This window comes from Leucopleurus acutus (genome assembly GCF_964270905.1).
Source record: "Leucopleurus acutus genome assembly, chromosome: 20".
Lineage (NCBI taxonomy): Eukaryota > Metazoa > Chordata > Mammalia > Artiodactyla > Delphinidae > Leucopleurus > Leucopleurus acutus.
Window position 1 is genome coordinate 26,775,762 of NC_139162.1, and position 15,112 is coordinate 26,790,873.

Genomic DNA, 15,112 nt, shown 5'->3' on the forward strand with positions numbered 1-15,112 from the left:
GGATGGATCCCCAGCCTTGAGCAGCCACTGCTCTGGGAGAAGGCAGTGGTGCCAGCACTCACACAGCTGGATAAGTGCTCTGGGAGGACACTAGGGAAGCCCAGAAGAGGCAATTCTTTTCTCTCCCTGAGAAAAATCAAGGAAGGCTTCTCAGAGGAGGTAACTGACACATAGACGTTTACCAGGAGGAGCAGGTGACATTCCAGGAGGAGAAGGAAGACACTCCAGGCAAAGAGAAGAGGAGGTACAAACTCTCCTGGGGGTAGTGGTTGTAGAAAGGCTAGAATTGTGTTCATGAAATAGCAAGTTGCTGGCTGTGACTACAACTTAGAGTATATAATGTGTGTGTTTGTTGTATGTTGAAGAGCCTTGAATGATAGGCTAAGCAGTTTATCTGGTTGGCGATGGGGAGTTATTAAAAAGTCTTAAACAGGGAAGTGGCATGATCACATTTGCCTTTTAGAATGGCTGCTCAACGGATGTATCCAGGAAGGTCCACGTGGGCAACAGAAGCCATGTTAACCATATTAATGGAGAAAATTTAATGTAAATAATTACCTAGGTCAGAATGGCCATCATCAGAAAGTCCACACACAATAAATGCTGGAGAGGGTGTGGAGAAAAGGGGACCCTCCTACACTGCGGGTAGGAATGTACATCGGTGCCACCACTATGGAGAACAGTATGGAGGTTCCTCAAAAAAACTAAAAATAGAGTTACCATATGATCCAGCAATCCCACTCCTGGGCATATATCTGGAAAAGATGAAAACTCTAATTCAAAAAGATTCACGTACACCAATGTTCAAAGCAGCACTATTCACAATCTCCAAGACATAGAAACAACCTAAATGTCCATTGACAGATGAATGGATAAAGAAGATGTGGTGTGTGTGTATATATATATATATATATATATATATATATATATATATATATATACACACACACACACACACACACACACACACAATGGAATACTACTCAGCCATTAAAAAGAATGAAATATTGCCATTTGCAGCAACATGGATGGGCCTAGAGAATATCATACAAAGTGAAGTAAGTCAGACAGAGAAAGACAAATATGATATCATTTAGATGTGGATCTAAAAAAATACAAATCAACTCACTTACAAAACAGAAACAGAGTCACAGACATAGAAAACATATATATGGTTACCAAAGGGGAAAGGGGAGGGATAAATTAGGAGTAATAGATACACACCACTATATATAAAACAGATAAACAACAAGGACAACTGCATAGCACATGGAACTATAGTCAATATCTTGTAATAACCTATAATGGAAAAGAATCTAAAGCCACACACCTGAAAACTAATACAATACTGTAAATCAACTACAGTTTAATGAATAAAATTTTTAAAAAGAAAAAATAATTACCTAGATATATTTATCCATCTATCCATCCCTCTATCCATCCATCAATCCACCTTATTTTTTAATGTATTTCAAAGCAAATTACAGGCATCACTGCACTCCCCTAAATACTTCAGCATACATGTCATTCATTAATGTTCAATTTTTTTGTTTTTAATCAAATTTATATACAAAGAAATGTAAAAATCCTAAGTACACATTTGCTGAATTTTGACAAATGAATACACCTGTGTAACCCAAACTACAATCAAAATATGAGACCTTACCATTACCCTAGAAAATTCCTTCATGGCCATCCTCAGGCAATCCTTGCCTCCATCCTCCAAGAGACAACCACTGTTCTGATTTTTTTCCCACCATTTTCAGCATCATTGACATTTTGGTCCAAATAATTCTTTGTTCTTGGGGGCGGTCCTGTGCATTACTTAGCCTGTCCTAGAATTTCATATAAATGGAATATACTCTTTTTTGTTTGGCTTTTCCTGCTTAACATGTTTATGAGATTCATCCATGTTAACTTTTTTTTTGAGGCTTACGATGATCTTTTTTTAATTTTTATTTTTATTGGAGTATAGTTGACTTACAATGTTTTGTTAGCTTCAGGTGTACAGCAAAGTGAATCAGTTATACATATACATATATCCACTCTTTTTTTTCATCCATGTTATCTTGTGTATCGTTGTTTGTTCCTTTTATTGCCAAGTAGTTGTTCCTTTTTTATTGGCAAGTAGTATTCCATTATAAACCACAGTTTGTTTATCCATTCTCCTGTTGATGGACATTGGGGCCATTTCTAGTTTTTGGTTATTATGAAAAAAAGCCGCTATGAACATTTTTTGCAATTTTTTTTTTTTTTTTTTTTTTGGTGAGCATTATGCTTTCATTTCTCCTAGCTAAAGAGCTAAGAGGACTTTCTGGGTCATTGGGTAGGTGTATAACTAGATCTATCAGATAACACTCTTCCCTCTTCCTAAGTGGGTTTGAACCATTGTACATCAATCTCCCCAGGGCAGGTACCAACCAGAATAGCCTCTACACCCCAGAGCGCGTTGAAATGATTCAAACTAGCCAATCCTAAGCCTGCTTACCTTGCATCACTGCCTCTTTCCCATAGAAACCACGGTAAAGGCTCTTCCCCACGCTTTCCTCCCGCTCCTTCTCCCTCCCTGGTGCTTCCCCGTGTGGCCCCGTGTGGCATGGCACAGTGTGACCCCTTCTCTTGGGATCTGGGAGTCACAAATTATCTTTTCAATGGCAATCATCTCTTGATCTGTTGGCCTTACCATATCTGAATGATAATAAAATCTACATTTTAAAACAATGAGCAAAAAAGATTCTATCTTTCTTTTCACTAACCTCTAACTCAACTCAGCATTTCCCTTAATTATAGCTGTAGGCAACAAACCATAGTCATCTCAGCAGTATTAGTGTCTTTGCTGCACGAGAAATCACAGATTTTTTTATAAATTTATTTATTTTTTAAATTTTTGGCTGCGCACGGGCTTTCTCTAGTTGTGGTGAGCGGGGGCTACTCTTCATTGCTGTGCGCGGGCTTCTCATTGCGGTGGCTTCTCTTGTTGTGGAGCACGGACTCTAGGCACGCCGGCTTCAGTAGTTCTGGCTCACGGGCTCAGTAGTTGTGGCTCACGGGCTTCAGTAGTTATGGCTCGCGGGCTCTGGAGTGCAGGCTCTGTAATTGTGGCGCACGGGCTTAGCTGCTCCGCAGCACGTAGGATCCTCTCGGACCAAGGCTTGAACCCGTGTCCTCTGCATTGGCAGGCAGATTCTTAACCACTGCGCCACCAGGAAGTCCCTCACAGATATTTTCATATCACAATAAGTGTTACAGATAACTTGAAACACTGTTTTTGTTCGTCACTACTTTGAAATTATGATAGTTAATAAGCCTGTAGCAGGATGGGGAGCTCAACAGGAGGGTCCTGAGCAACCCAGTCTAGGATCCAAGCACCAGCTGGCCTCCTGTGAATCAAGGAGAAAAACCCAGGACCTCAACCTAAAGAAAGTGAGCAGCCCCACAGGTAATCCAGAGGGGTGGCAGGATGGTTCACTAGACCAGCCAAAGGCACAGCCTTGAGACCACAGGCCACTGATTGGCAGTGTCCTGCAGTTTTGTACTGAGTGTCCCGGCAGCTCAGGACATACAGGCATACCTGGTTGTATTGTGTGTTGTTTTACTGCACTTTGCAGACATCGCATTTTATACAGATTGAAGGTTTGTGGCAACCCTGCATTGAGCAAGTCTATAGGTTCCATTTTTCTAACAGCATTTGCTCGCCTCATGCTTCTGTCATGTTTCAGTAATTCTTGCAATATTGTAACATTAAATAATTTAAACATTTAAATTAAACATTACGATAAATAGCACACCACTGTATAGTGTAAACATAACTTTTACATGCACTAGGAAACAAAAGAAGTCTTGTGACTCGCTTTATTGCGATATTCACTTCATTGCAGTGGTTTGGAACTGAATTCATAACATCCTCGAGCTATGCCGGTATTTCCTGGGATACAGAAGATATACATGATGATTTTGAGTGAATAAACTAACATATAATTAAATAGCAGTAAATATCAAGTCTTTCCTTTCAGTGCTGAGTACGCAAAGAGGAAGTCTCTGCTCGGTGCTGGCTGTCTTTAATGCCTCTCTAGCTCTGGCTAATCCTTTTGAACAAAGAGCCCAGCCTCAGGCTTAGAATCACTGCATCTGCATTGTACATGTATTTGCCATAGTGGTATACTTAAGTTAAAAAAGGGGGGTACTTTAAAGAAAACTGTTAAGTAGATAACAGTCAGGTGGCATGCAAATATGGCAGAAATCTGACGAATTTGAGGCACATTTTGCCAACTGATGTCCCAAGGCCTTTTGAGATCTTAGTAAATTCCCTATATAATAACCATCTCTATACTCCGCCCCTCTGTGAGGTCTGCTCATTAACTCATTCATGTCTATGGAAGAACCAGTTTATTAAGCACCTCTGGGTGCCAGACCCTGCCCCTCCCCACATGCACGCAGAATTCCATCTCCTGCTCAGGTCGCCTTCTCTCCAGAAATGTGCCTTTCCCTGCCCCTCTTTTAATCTAAGAATCCCGTTCCTGGATGAGTTGAAAGTGCTCACTCAGGGGTCAGTGAATCTGCATGGAGCTATGGCCATTGCAGGCTGTCAGGGTGGGGAGTTGAAAACCTCTAACCTCAGGGTCCCTAGAGTGATAGGTGAGGCTCTTGCCCCTTGGGGTACCCAAGGAGTAACCAGTCTGCCTGTGAGGCACTCTCAGAAAAGAAGGGGAGGGCTTCCCTGGTGGCACAGTGGTTGAGAGTCTGCCTGCTAACACAGGGGACACGGGTTCGAGCCCTGGTCTGGGAGGATCCCACATGCCGCGGAGCAACTAGGCCCATGAGCCACAACTACTGAGCCTGCGCGTCTGGAGCCTGTGCTCTGCAACAAGACAGGCCGCCATAGTGAGAGGCCCACGCACCGCGATGAAGAGTGGCCCCCGCTTGCCACAACTAGAGAAAGCCCTCGCACAGAAACGAAGACGCAACACAGCAAAAATAAATAAATAAATAAATAAACTCCTAAAAAAAAAGAAGGGGAAAGGTCAGACTTTATCTGGTATCCACAAAGCCACTTAGATGAGAAGCCCTTCTGCCTACATCTGACATTCGCCAACGCTAACCACAAATCGGTACCTTATCAGTTACCCCTCACCAACCGTGTGTAACCAAGTACAACCTGGAGACACTGTTGTCTTGGTTCATTCTCCATTTTCATAAATCTGCAATTGCTTTGGGTACGTATGTGTATTGGAAGAGCTGTACATGGCAGAAACCTAATTTAATCTGGCTTATACAAGACAATTTAAAAGAAAAGAGGTAATTAATTTACTTATTGAACTGAGAGGTGTGGGGATGCAGCTATTTCAGGCATGGCTAACCCAAGACTCACATGCTGTCAGGCCTCGGTTTCCCCCCGTCTCTGGTTCTTGCTTCCCTTGTGTTTGCTTCAGTTTGGGGCTCTGTCTAGTGGCCAGATGGAGACAGGAAGTGGTCCCTACCTCCTCTCTGGTTTCAGGTCTGGCAGGAGCTCAGGGGCGTCTAGGGTTGTGACCAGGGCCCCCGGCTTGGTCACGTGCCTGCCTGCTCCTGGGAGCCAGTGATTGGCTCAGGGTGAGGGGATCCCTCACTCTTCCCCAGGAACTGGGCCTGACGTCAGCTTCTCTGGGACAACGTGAACCACAGGGATGGTTCCCCAGACAACAATAGGGGTATAGTTACCAGAGGGGTTGAGAATGGATGTTGGTAGAAAAAAGATGTTCTTGGCTTCACAGAGATGCTAAATGGAGCCAGGGTTGGACCAGGGGTGGTTGATTCTAGAGCTTGACTTCTAAGCCTCCCTGGCCTGTGTCCTGCCTGTATCCCAGAGCCCCTCACAGAGCCTGGCAAACACAGGAACTTAATTCCTGTGCATTGAGTGAATTTCTTGTTGCTGCACTTGCACACCTGCCTGTTGGGACACCTTGTTTCTCTGGACAGGCATCCATTGCCTGGCCTCTCACCCTCCAGAAATTGAATCCTATTCTCACGTGTGAGCCCCTCCCAGTGTCTTCTTTTGCAGCAGACCTCCAGTCTGAAGTGAAACATCAGGAAAGAATCCAGCCTATTGTGTTATGAACACACACGTATACATTTGCATACCCAGTGAGTTCCTGATGCATCCCTTCAACCTGGGTTTGGGGAGGGGCTGGAGGCTTTAAAATGTTAGATTCTGGGGAGCTGGGAGCCATGCAGAGATTTCCCTTGGAGCAAGGTATGTGGGAACAGTGACCTGGCACAAACCCTTGCCAGCTCAGGGCTGCGCACGGGGAGTGTGGTACCAAGTGGCTGATAAGGGGGGGCTCAGTTCCTTGGAAGCAATCAGGCAATGCGGTGTCAGTCATCAGCCCTGGAGAACCTGACGGTGGTGGGTGCAGCTCCCTGGCTGACTGGTGCCCAGCCCTGAACCTAATGATGGAAATGAACCAGAGGCTTCAGAAACACACTCTGCGCCTGGAGCTGCACCGTCTTAGCTCAGGAGGACGTAACAAAATGCCATAAGACTGGGGGGCTCCCTATTAGCACGTGATGGATGTTCAGTGGATGTGGCAGTGTGTGACTAAGAGGTCACTGGAATGGCAGGGGGGGTCCTGTGGGTTGGTGTAGGCCCTTCTCCAGCCACCCCGGAGAAGGCTCTGGGCTCCCTTGATCTGGAGGATGTCTTCCTCCCCTTCCTGTTTAGGTTGCTTGAGCTCCAAACTCTGGGCATGTCTTCATGGGAGGTGCTAGGTAGTCTGGTTCACACCACTTACGAGTCTTGGCACCACTCGTGTGCTGGTTGTGGGGATGGGTGCTGGGTGGGGTTGGGTGGGTGCTGGTCTGGAGGGAAAGCAGCCGTGAGGGTGAGCCGAGTCCAAGGTCCGTCTTGCCAGCTGGCTCACCTGCCTGAGGTCATGAGGCCAACACCACAGAAGAACCAGGACTTGAACCCGGCGCTGATTCTAGAGCCCTGACCCGCATCCACCCTCGCTTCAGAATAGACAGCACAGTAATTATGGAAACTGTCACTTATTTGTAATCTCACGCTGACAGCCCACTGAGAAGGACGCACTCAGATTTATCTCCCCTTGGCCACTGTGGCCCTCACGGCCCGTGAAGTCCTGGGGTATCCAAAGGGTGTCCTCCGTTCTTAGGCCAAATGGAGAAAGGCACAAAGCCAGGCTGGGCCGGCTTTCCTTCCCTGTGGGACCTGCAGCTCCACGCTCTCCCCGGGGGTGGGGAGCGGCGGGGGGGAGCAGCCCTGCAGACTCTCCCTGTGGGCATTGCTGATGCTTTTCCTGGGCTGCAAGGAGACTCGGTGTCTCCACACAGCACATCCCACTGGGAATGGGGTCTATTTATGGCTCTGAGAGCTCTGGCCAATTCCAGGCCCTGGAGCACCGGATTCCCAAGTCTGGGCTGGGCCATTCTGACCCAAGGAACACGGCACCAAGGAGATGGGAAGAGGTGAGGTGTCCAGGCCAGGGTTCTAAATCCCAGCTCTGCACAAACCAGTCATGGGAGATCTTCAACCAGTCACTTAATCTGCCTGGTTCTAGGTTTTCTCATCTGTAAAATGGGGATAATAATGCCACCGCCATCATCTCAGGGTGGTTGTGAGGATTATAGAGGGCAAAGCACATGGAACCCCACTGAGGCTCTAACACCCATGTGATCCAATCCTGGCGCAGCGTCTCAAAGAAACACAGCCCACTGAAGTTCCAAAAAGTGTTCCCATCTTTTTGAGCACAAAGGGGGTCCAGGTACGGACGGCACAGGCACTTCCAGTCTAGTGACCATTCTCCGTGATATCATACAGCTCCCATGAGATGTTCACTTTCCTTTCCAGAAAACTTCTCCTTCACTCACGGATGTCTGCCCTCCACTTGCCAGGCCTCTGCACTGCTGCCAGAGCCCAATTCCAGAAGGCACTGCTCACAGTGTATTGAATGGACGAGTTGGCACAGCAGCCCTGTACCCCTTGCTGCAGATGTGCTGCCCCTGACCTCAGTTCCCTCGGGATGGTTCTTCTCCTTTCTATCTCCCAGAACCTGTTGGGCAATGGCAGTGCCCTCCGGGGACGGTATGGAGGGAAATGGAGTGGGTGATGCCAGGGCCCTCGCCTGCAGGCCTGGGACAGCAGGGCACACACAGTTTAATACCTGCAGTCCTGTCACTCATGGGCAAGTTCATGGTTCTCTAAGGTGGCATTTCTAGAACCACCTAATGGAAAGTCTCGCTGCAGTTTTCTATCTAGGCTGCAGTGGGCTTGGAGAATGCTTCCAGTCAAGGATGTAAGACACTGGGATGAAGCAATGCAGGCCCTCCACTGCCCCTGCGGAAACGATTAGCCCGAGTGGCTCCACTCAAACGGGACACGACGGTTTTTGGTATCTTCCAGGTGGTGGATTTAGATGCATCTGCAAATCTTTACTGAAGTGAGAAGTCTCATCAAGGATCAGAGAGAGCAGGTCACTGGCAATGTTTTGGAACCAGAAAATACCCAAGCACACAGGCTCCCCTGGAAGGGAGGCCCGGGAATGGGGTAGCCTCACCCTCCACGGTCGAGAGCTGCGAGGAGAGTGAGGCTGAGGGGCTGGTGTGCCGGGGGGCTGCCTGGGATGCCGGTGCGTACAGGCCATCATGGCACATTGGAAATGCAGGAAGCGGAGGGAAGGTTGTGTTAATTAACCAGAGCTCTTCTCAGGGGAAGCTGTGTGTGGGGTAGAAGGAGTACTTTGGGAAGGAGTGAGGATGGAATAAGTAATACTGACACAAGTGATAACAACTGCTAACTGGATCCTGAGGCAGGTGACGAAGGGACTCCGGGGCTTGCTTTGCCAGGTCAGGGAAGCAAGTTTGGGTCTGAGGAAGGCTCTTAAAACAGTACAGAGGACTTCCCTGGTGGTCCAGTGGTTAAGACTCCGCACTTCCACTGGGTTCAATCCCTGGTTGGGGAAGTACCGCATGCCACTGTGGTGTGGCCAAAAAAAATTTTTTTAAGTTAAAAAAAGAGTGCAGAGACTGGGCCCCGTATCAGCCCTTCCTTCGACGATTCATAATCAGGGTCAGCCAGGAATACTAGTTTGCAGGGCTGCCTGTCCAGGTGCCCTCATATCTCAGTTAGGACATGGCTAACGGAACCAGCATCCCTAGGCCTTTTTTACCTGCTTCATTCTGTCTCCCGGTAGAAGGCTCCTATTATAGTTGAATTGTGTCCCTAGAAGAGATGTTGAAGTCCTAACCCTTGGTACCTGTGGATGTGACTTTGTTTTGCAACAGGGTCTTTGCAGAGGTAATCAAGTTAAGAAGAGGGCCCCCAGTAGAGTGGGCTCTGATGCAATAGGACTGGTGCTCTTACAAGAGGGGAAATTTGGGCACCGAGATGGACATACGCAAAGGGAAGATGATGCAGAGACACAGAAAGAACGCTGTGTGATGACAGAGGCAGAGACTGGAGTGATGCACCTGCAAGCCAGGGAATGCCAGGGGTCGCCGGGAGCCACCGGATGCCGGAAGGGGCAGGGAAGGATCTTCGCTGAAGCTTGCAGAGAGAACTCGGCCCTGCTGATACCTTGACTTCAGACCACCTGCCTCCAGAACTGAGAGACAAGAACTTCCATTGTTTTAAGCCACCCAGTTTGTGGTACTATGTTACAGCAGCCCTAGGAAACGAATCTAGTGCTTCCGATACAAGTATGTGTGAGCCCTGTGTGGAGGCATTTTTCCTGGTTTGGCCCAGCACACCCACCATTGGCTGGAGTGAAAAATGCCCAGAGACTTCCTTTTTTAAATTTATTTATTTTAGTTATTTATTTTTGGCTGCACTGCATCTTCGTTGCTGTGCCCAGGCTTCCTCTAGTTGCCACGAGCGGGGGCTACTCTTTGTTGCGGTGTGCAGGCTTCTCATTGTGGGGGCTTCTCTTGTTGCAGAGCACAGGCTCTAGGCACATGGGCTTCAGCAGTTGTGGCTCGCGGGCTCTAGAGCGCAGGCTCAGTAGTTGTGACGCACGGGCTTAGTTGCTCCGTGGCATGTGGGATCTTCCCAGACCAGGGCTCGAACCCGTGTCCCCTGCACTGGCAGGCAGATTCTTAACCACTGCACCACCAGGGAAGCCCCCACAGAGACTTCCCATGAGGCTATTCCACAAAGCATAACTTAGAGAACTCTGAAGTCTACACAAACTAGCCTTGGCTTTCTCTGTAAAAGAGGAACCAGGATGGAATTGGCTCTCTCCAAACTCTAACTTGCTTTGCATTTGTAAAACCACCCAGCTCCATCAGACAACAAAGTGCCAAAGAATTATCACTCCTTGAGAGTTCGCTCTGCCAAGTGCTGGGTGGGGCCCCAGGGGGCTGAAGGGAGGTGCCTGTCACACAGGTGTGAAGCCTGGGGGCTCCCAGGGTATCTCCTCTCTTCTGGCATTGGAGGAGGCCTGTAGCATCTGGGGCCAACATTTGGATGGCCTGGCCACTCTGGCACTAATGACAAAATAAATTCCCAACATAAATTCAGTCCCTGGATTCACAGAAAGATAGACAAGATGAAAAGGCAGAGGACTATGTACCAGATGAAGGAACAAGATAACACCCCAAAAAACAACTAAATGAAGTGGAGATAGGCAACCTTCCAGTAAAAGAATTCAGAATAATGATAGTGAAGATGATCCAGGACCTCAGAAAAAGAATGGAGGCAAAGATTGAGAAGATGCAAGAAATGTTTAACAAAGACCTAGAAGAATTAAAGAACAAACAAACAGAGATGAACAATACAGTAACTGAAATGAAAAATACACTAGAAGGAATCAATAGCAGAATAACTGAGGCAAAAGAACGGAAAAGTGACCTGGAAGACAGAATGGTGGGATTCACTGCTGCGGAACAGAATAAAGAGAAAAGAATGAAAAGAAATGAAGACAGCCTAAGAGACCTCTGGGACAACATTAAACGCAACAACATTCACATTATAGGGGTCCCAGAAGGAGAAGAGAGAAAGGACCCGAGAAAATATTTGAAGAGACTACAGTCAAAAACTTCCCTAACATGGGAAAGGAAATAGCCACCCAAGTCCAGGAAGCACAGAGAGTCCCATACAGGATAAACCCAAGGAGAAACACGCCGAGACACACAGTAATCAAATTGGCAAAAATTAAAGACAAAGAAAAGTTATTGAAAGTAGCAAGGGAAAAATGACAAATAACATACAAGGGAACTCCCATGAGGTTAACAGCTGATTTCTCAACAGAAACGCTACAAGCCAGAAGGGAGTGGCGTGATATACTTAAAGTGATGAAAGGGAAGAACCTACAACCAAGATTACTCTACCCAGCAAGGATCTCCTTCAGATTCGATGGAGAAAACAAAAGCTTTACAGACAAGCAAAAGCTAAGAGAATTCAGCACCACCAAACCAGCTCTACAACAAATGCTAAAGGAACTTCTCTAAGTGGAAGACACAAGAGAAGAAAAGGACCTACAAAAAGAAACCCAAAACAATTAAGAAAATGGTCATAGGAACATACATTATTGATAATTACCTTAAACGTGAATGGATTAAATGCTCCAACCAAAAGACAAAGGCTGGCTGAATGGATACAAAAACAACACCTATATATATGCTGTCTACAGGAGACCCACTTCAGACCTAGGGACACATACAGACTGAAAGTGAGGGGATGGAAAAAGATATTCCATGCAAATGAAATCAAAAGAAAGCTGGAGTAGCAATATTCATATCAGATAAAATAGACTTTAAAATAAAGAATGTTACAAGAGACAAGGAAGGACACTACATAATGATCAAGGGATCAATCCGAGAATAAGATATAACAATTATAAATATATATGCACCCAACATAGGAGAACCTCAATACATAAGGCAACTGCTAACAGCTCTAAAAGAGGAAATCGACAGTAACACAATAATAGTGGGGGACTTTAACACCTCACTTACACCAATGGACAGATCATCCAAAATGAAAATAAATAAAGAAACAGAAGCTTTAAATGACACAATAGACCAGATAGATTTAATTGATATTTATAGGACATTCCATCCAAAACCAGATAGATTACACTTTCTTCTCAAGTGCGCACGGAACATTCTCCAGGAGAGATCACATCTTGGGTCACAAATCAAGCCTCAGTAAATTTAAGAAAATTGAAATCATATCAAGCATCTTTTCTGACCACAATACTATGAGATTAGAAATCAATTACAGGGAAAAAAATATAAAAAACACAAACACATGGAGGCTAAACAATACGTTACTAAATAACCAAGAGATCACTGAAGAAATCAAAGAGGAAATCAAAAAATACCTAGAGACAAATGACAATGAAAACATGACGATCCAAAACCTATGGGATGCACCAAAGCAGTTCTAAGAGGGAAGTTTATAGCTATACGAGCCTACCTCAAGAAACAAGAAAAATCTCAAATAAACAATCTAACCGTACACCTAAAGGAACTAGAGAAAGAAAAACAAACAAAACCCAAAGTTAGCAGAAGGAAAGAAATCATAAAGATCAGAGCAGAAATAAATGGAATAGAAACAAAGAAAACAATAGCAAAGATCAATAAAACTAAGAGCTGGTTCTTTGAGAAGATAAACAAAATTGATAAACCATTAGCCAGACTCATCAAGAAAAAGAGGGAGAGGACTCAATTCAATAAAATTAGAAATGAAAAAGGAGAAGTTACAACAGACACTGCAGAAACACAAAGCATCCTAAGAGACTACTTACTACAAGCCAACTCTATGCCAATAAAATGGACAACCTGGAAGAAATGGACAAATTCTTAGAAAGGTATAACCTTCCAAGACTGAACCAGGAAGAAATAGAAAATATGAACAGGCCAATCACAAGCACTGAAATTGAAACTGTGATTAAAAATCTTCCAACAAACAAAAGTCCAGGACCAGATGGCCTCACAGGTGAATTCTATCAAACATTTAGAGAAGAGCTAACACCCATCCTTCTCAAACTCTTCCAAAATATTGCAGAGGAAGGAACACTCCCAAACTCATTATACGAGGCCACCATCACCCTGATACCAAAACCAGACAAAGATACTACAAAAGGAGAAAATTACAGACCAATATCACTGATGAATATAGATGCAAAAATCCTCAACAAAATACTAGCAAACAGAATCCAACAGCACATTAAAAGGATCATACACCATGATCAAGTGGGGTTTATCCCAGGAATGCAAGGATTCTTCAATATACACAAATCAATCAATGTGATACACCATATTAACAGATCGAAGAATAAAAACCGTATGATCACCTCAATAGATGCAGAAAAAGCTTTTGACAAAATTCAACACCATTTATGATAAAAACTCTCCAGAAAGTGGGCACAGAGGGAACCTACTTCAACATAATAAAGGCCATATACGACCAAAAAAAAAAAAATTCAGTCCCTGCTTTGAGCTGGGCTCTTTGGTGAAGTTTTCCCCTATAAATCATATCTTAGGTATTTTTTTTCATAATTGAGATTTTACTGATTGTTTTGAGGATCAGTACACACACATTTCAATTTGTACACAATTCTCAACATACATTCCAAAAATCTAAAAAGTCACGTAGCTGTGATTCTTTTCTGAACAGTTATTCCAGGGACTTTCCAGCTTAAAATTTGAAGGCAAAATTTCCTTCACAGGATATCAAGTACCAATATCTTCAAATATTGATAGGCTGTTACATCGTAAGTCCCACTAATTCACAATATCATATACACTACATACTCAAATTGTCAGTCGTTCACAGCACATTAACAGTTACGAGAACTGGACTACCACGACCAAAGATGTTACAGAGTGCACAAAACTCTGCCCAGGAGAGCCAAGATCAAGGGGTGAGTGGTTTGCTTTAGGAAACAATTCTACCAAAAGTAACATGGGAAGAGAAGTAATGTAAAGGGTTTAAGACATTAAATGCACAACTGACTCCAAACTGCCATTTAGTACGCTTTGTATTATAGGCTATAAAAGCTACCCTCCATCTGTGGAATGTTAAGCTGACACACAAGACAAAGCCTCGCATATTCAATATCCCACTATTTTCTGGTTGTACCAAAAAATAAACAACCACCAAATGATTTCACCTCTTAAAAAAAGCATTTACACTTAAAAACTGGGATGAGGTGGGATTCCCTCCTTTTTATGTTTCTAGAGCTACTAAAAAACTTGCATTTACGAAATAGTTGATATTCCTCTGGATTGTACAAGAAAGGAGACAGGGACCACTGATAGGACCAGGTGTGTGATATTAATCAGATTTGGCTTCTTTCTCTCCTGCTTCATCAGAAGCTGGGCTCTTCTCGTTTTTAGTTTCTCCATCTTCTGCAGCTAAGTCTTCTTTAGTCTCTTGGTTAGTCACTTCAGCCTGTTTTCCCTTTGCTCCCCTTTCTCCTTTTGTTTGCACTTTTTTGTCTGAAGATTTATCCTTTCCTGCCGCCTTTTTTTGGCTTCGTTTCCACTTTTGCAGGAGGCGGTTTAGCGGACAACCTCGCCCGGACAACCTCGCCCATCTCCTCTTGGGCTCCTCTTTCGCCGCCCCCTCGGCGGAGCTGACCTTCCTCTTGGCATCGCGGCGGCGGGGCGGGCGCGTGCCCGGTGCCTGCGGGCCGCGGCGCACCGAGAGCCTTCTCGAAGCCGAGCTGCCTGGCCGCTGCCGCTCCTCTCGCCGCCCGAGCTGGGGGGACCCGCGGCGGGGGGGAGAACCGGATGGAACCGGATTGGGAGCCCACCCCCAACACCTTAGGCATGTAAAGCCCTGAAGCTGAGCCAGTTTTGACATGGTGGCTTTTACCTACTCTATTTATAATGTCTCTATTAGCTTCCTCCCAGGTTAAGGGGCCAAATCTACCTGCTCTTTCTATTCTCCGAAAGCACAAGGAATTGAAATGGCAACAACTAGTCGAGCTTGATGCTGGAGATGCTATTATTTCACTGTTTAGACAACATTAAGTTTAGAAAGGATAAAGTCCTGCCCCAAGGTCAAAACAAACCAATGACACAAGAACAGGACAGAAGAGATGGGACTGAGGTAGATTTAGGTGTTCGGTTCATTTCTAGCTTAATGAGCACAGCTTAATGCGAGATTCCC

The 15,112-nt window shown here is 45.2% G+C and overlaps 1 pseudogene across 1 annotated transcript; it reads right to left on the reverse strand.

The window, feature by feature from the left end:
• Positions 1-14,272: 14,272 nt before the first annotated feature.
• Positions 14,273-14,803, reverse strand: LOC309976292 (non-histone chromosomal protein HMG-14-like; annotated as a pseudogene). The gene has a single exon. The product of its transcript is annotated as a non-histone chromosomal protein HMG-14-like (transcript).
• Positions 14,804-15,112: the final 309 nt, after the last annotated feature.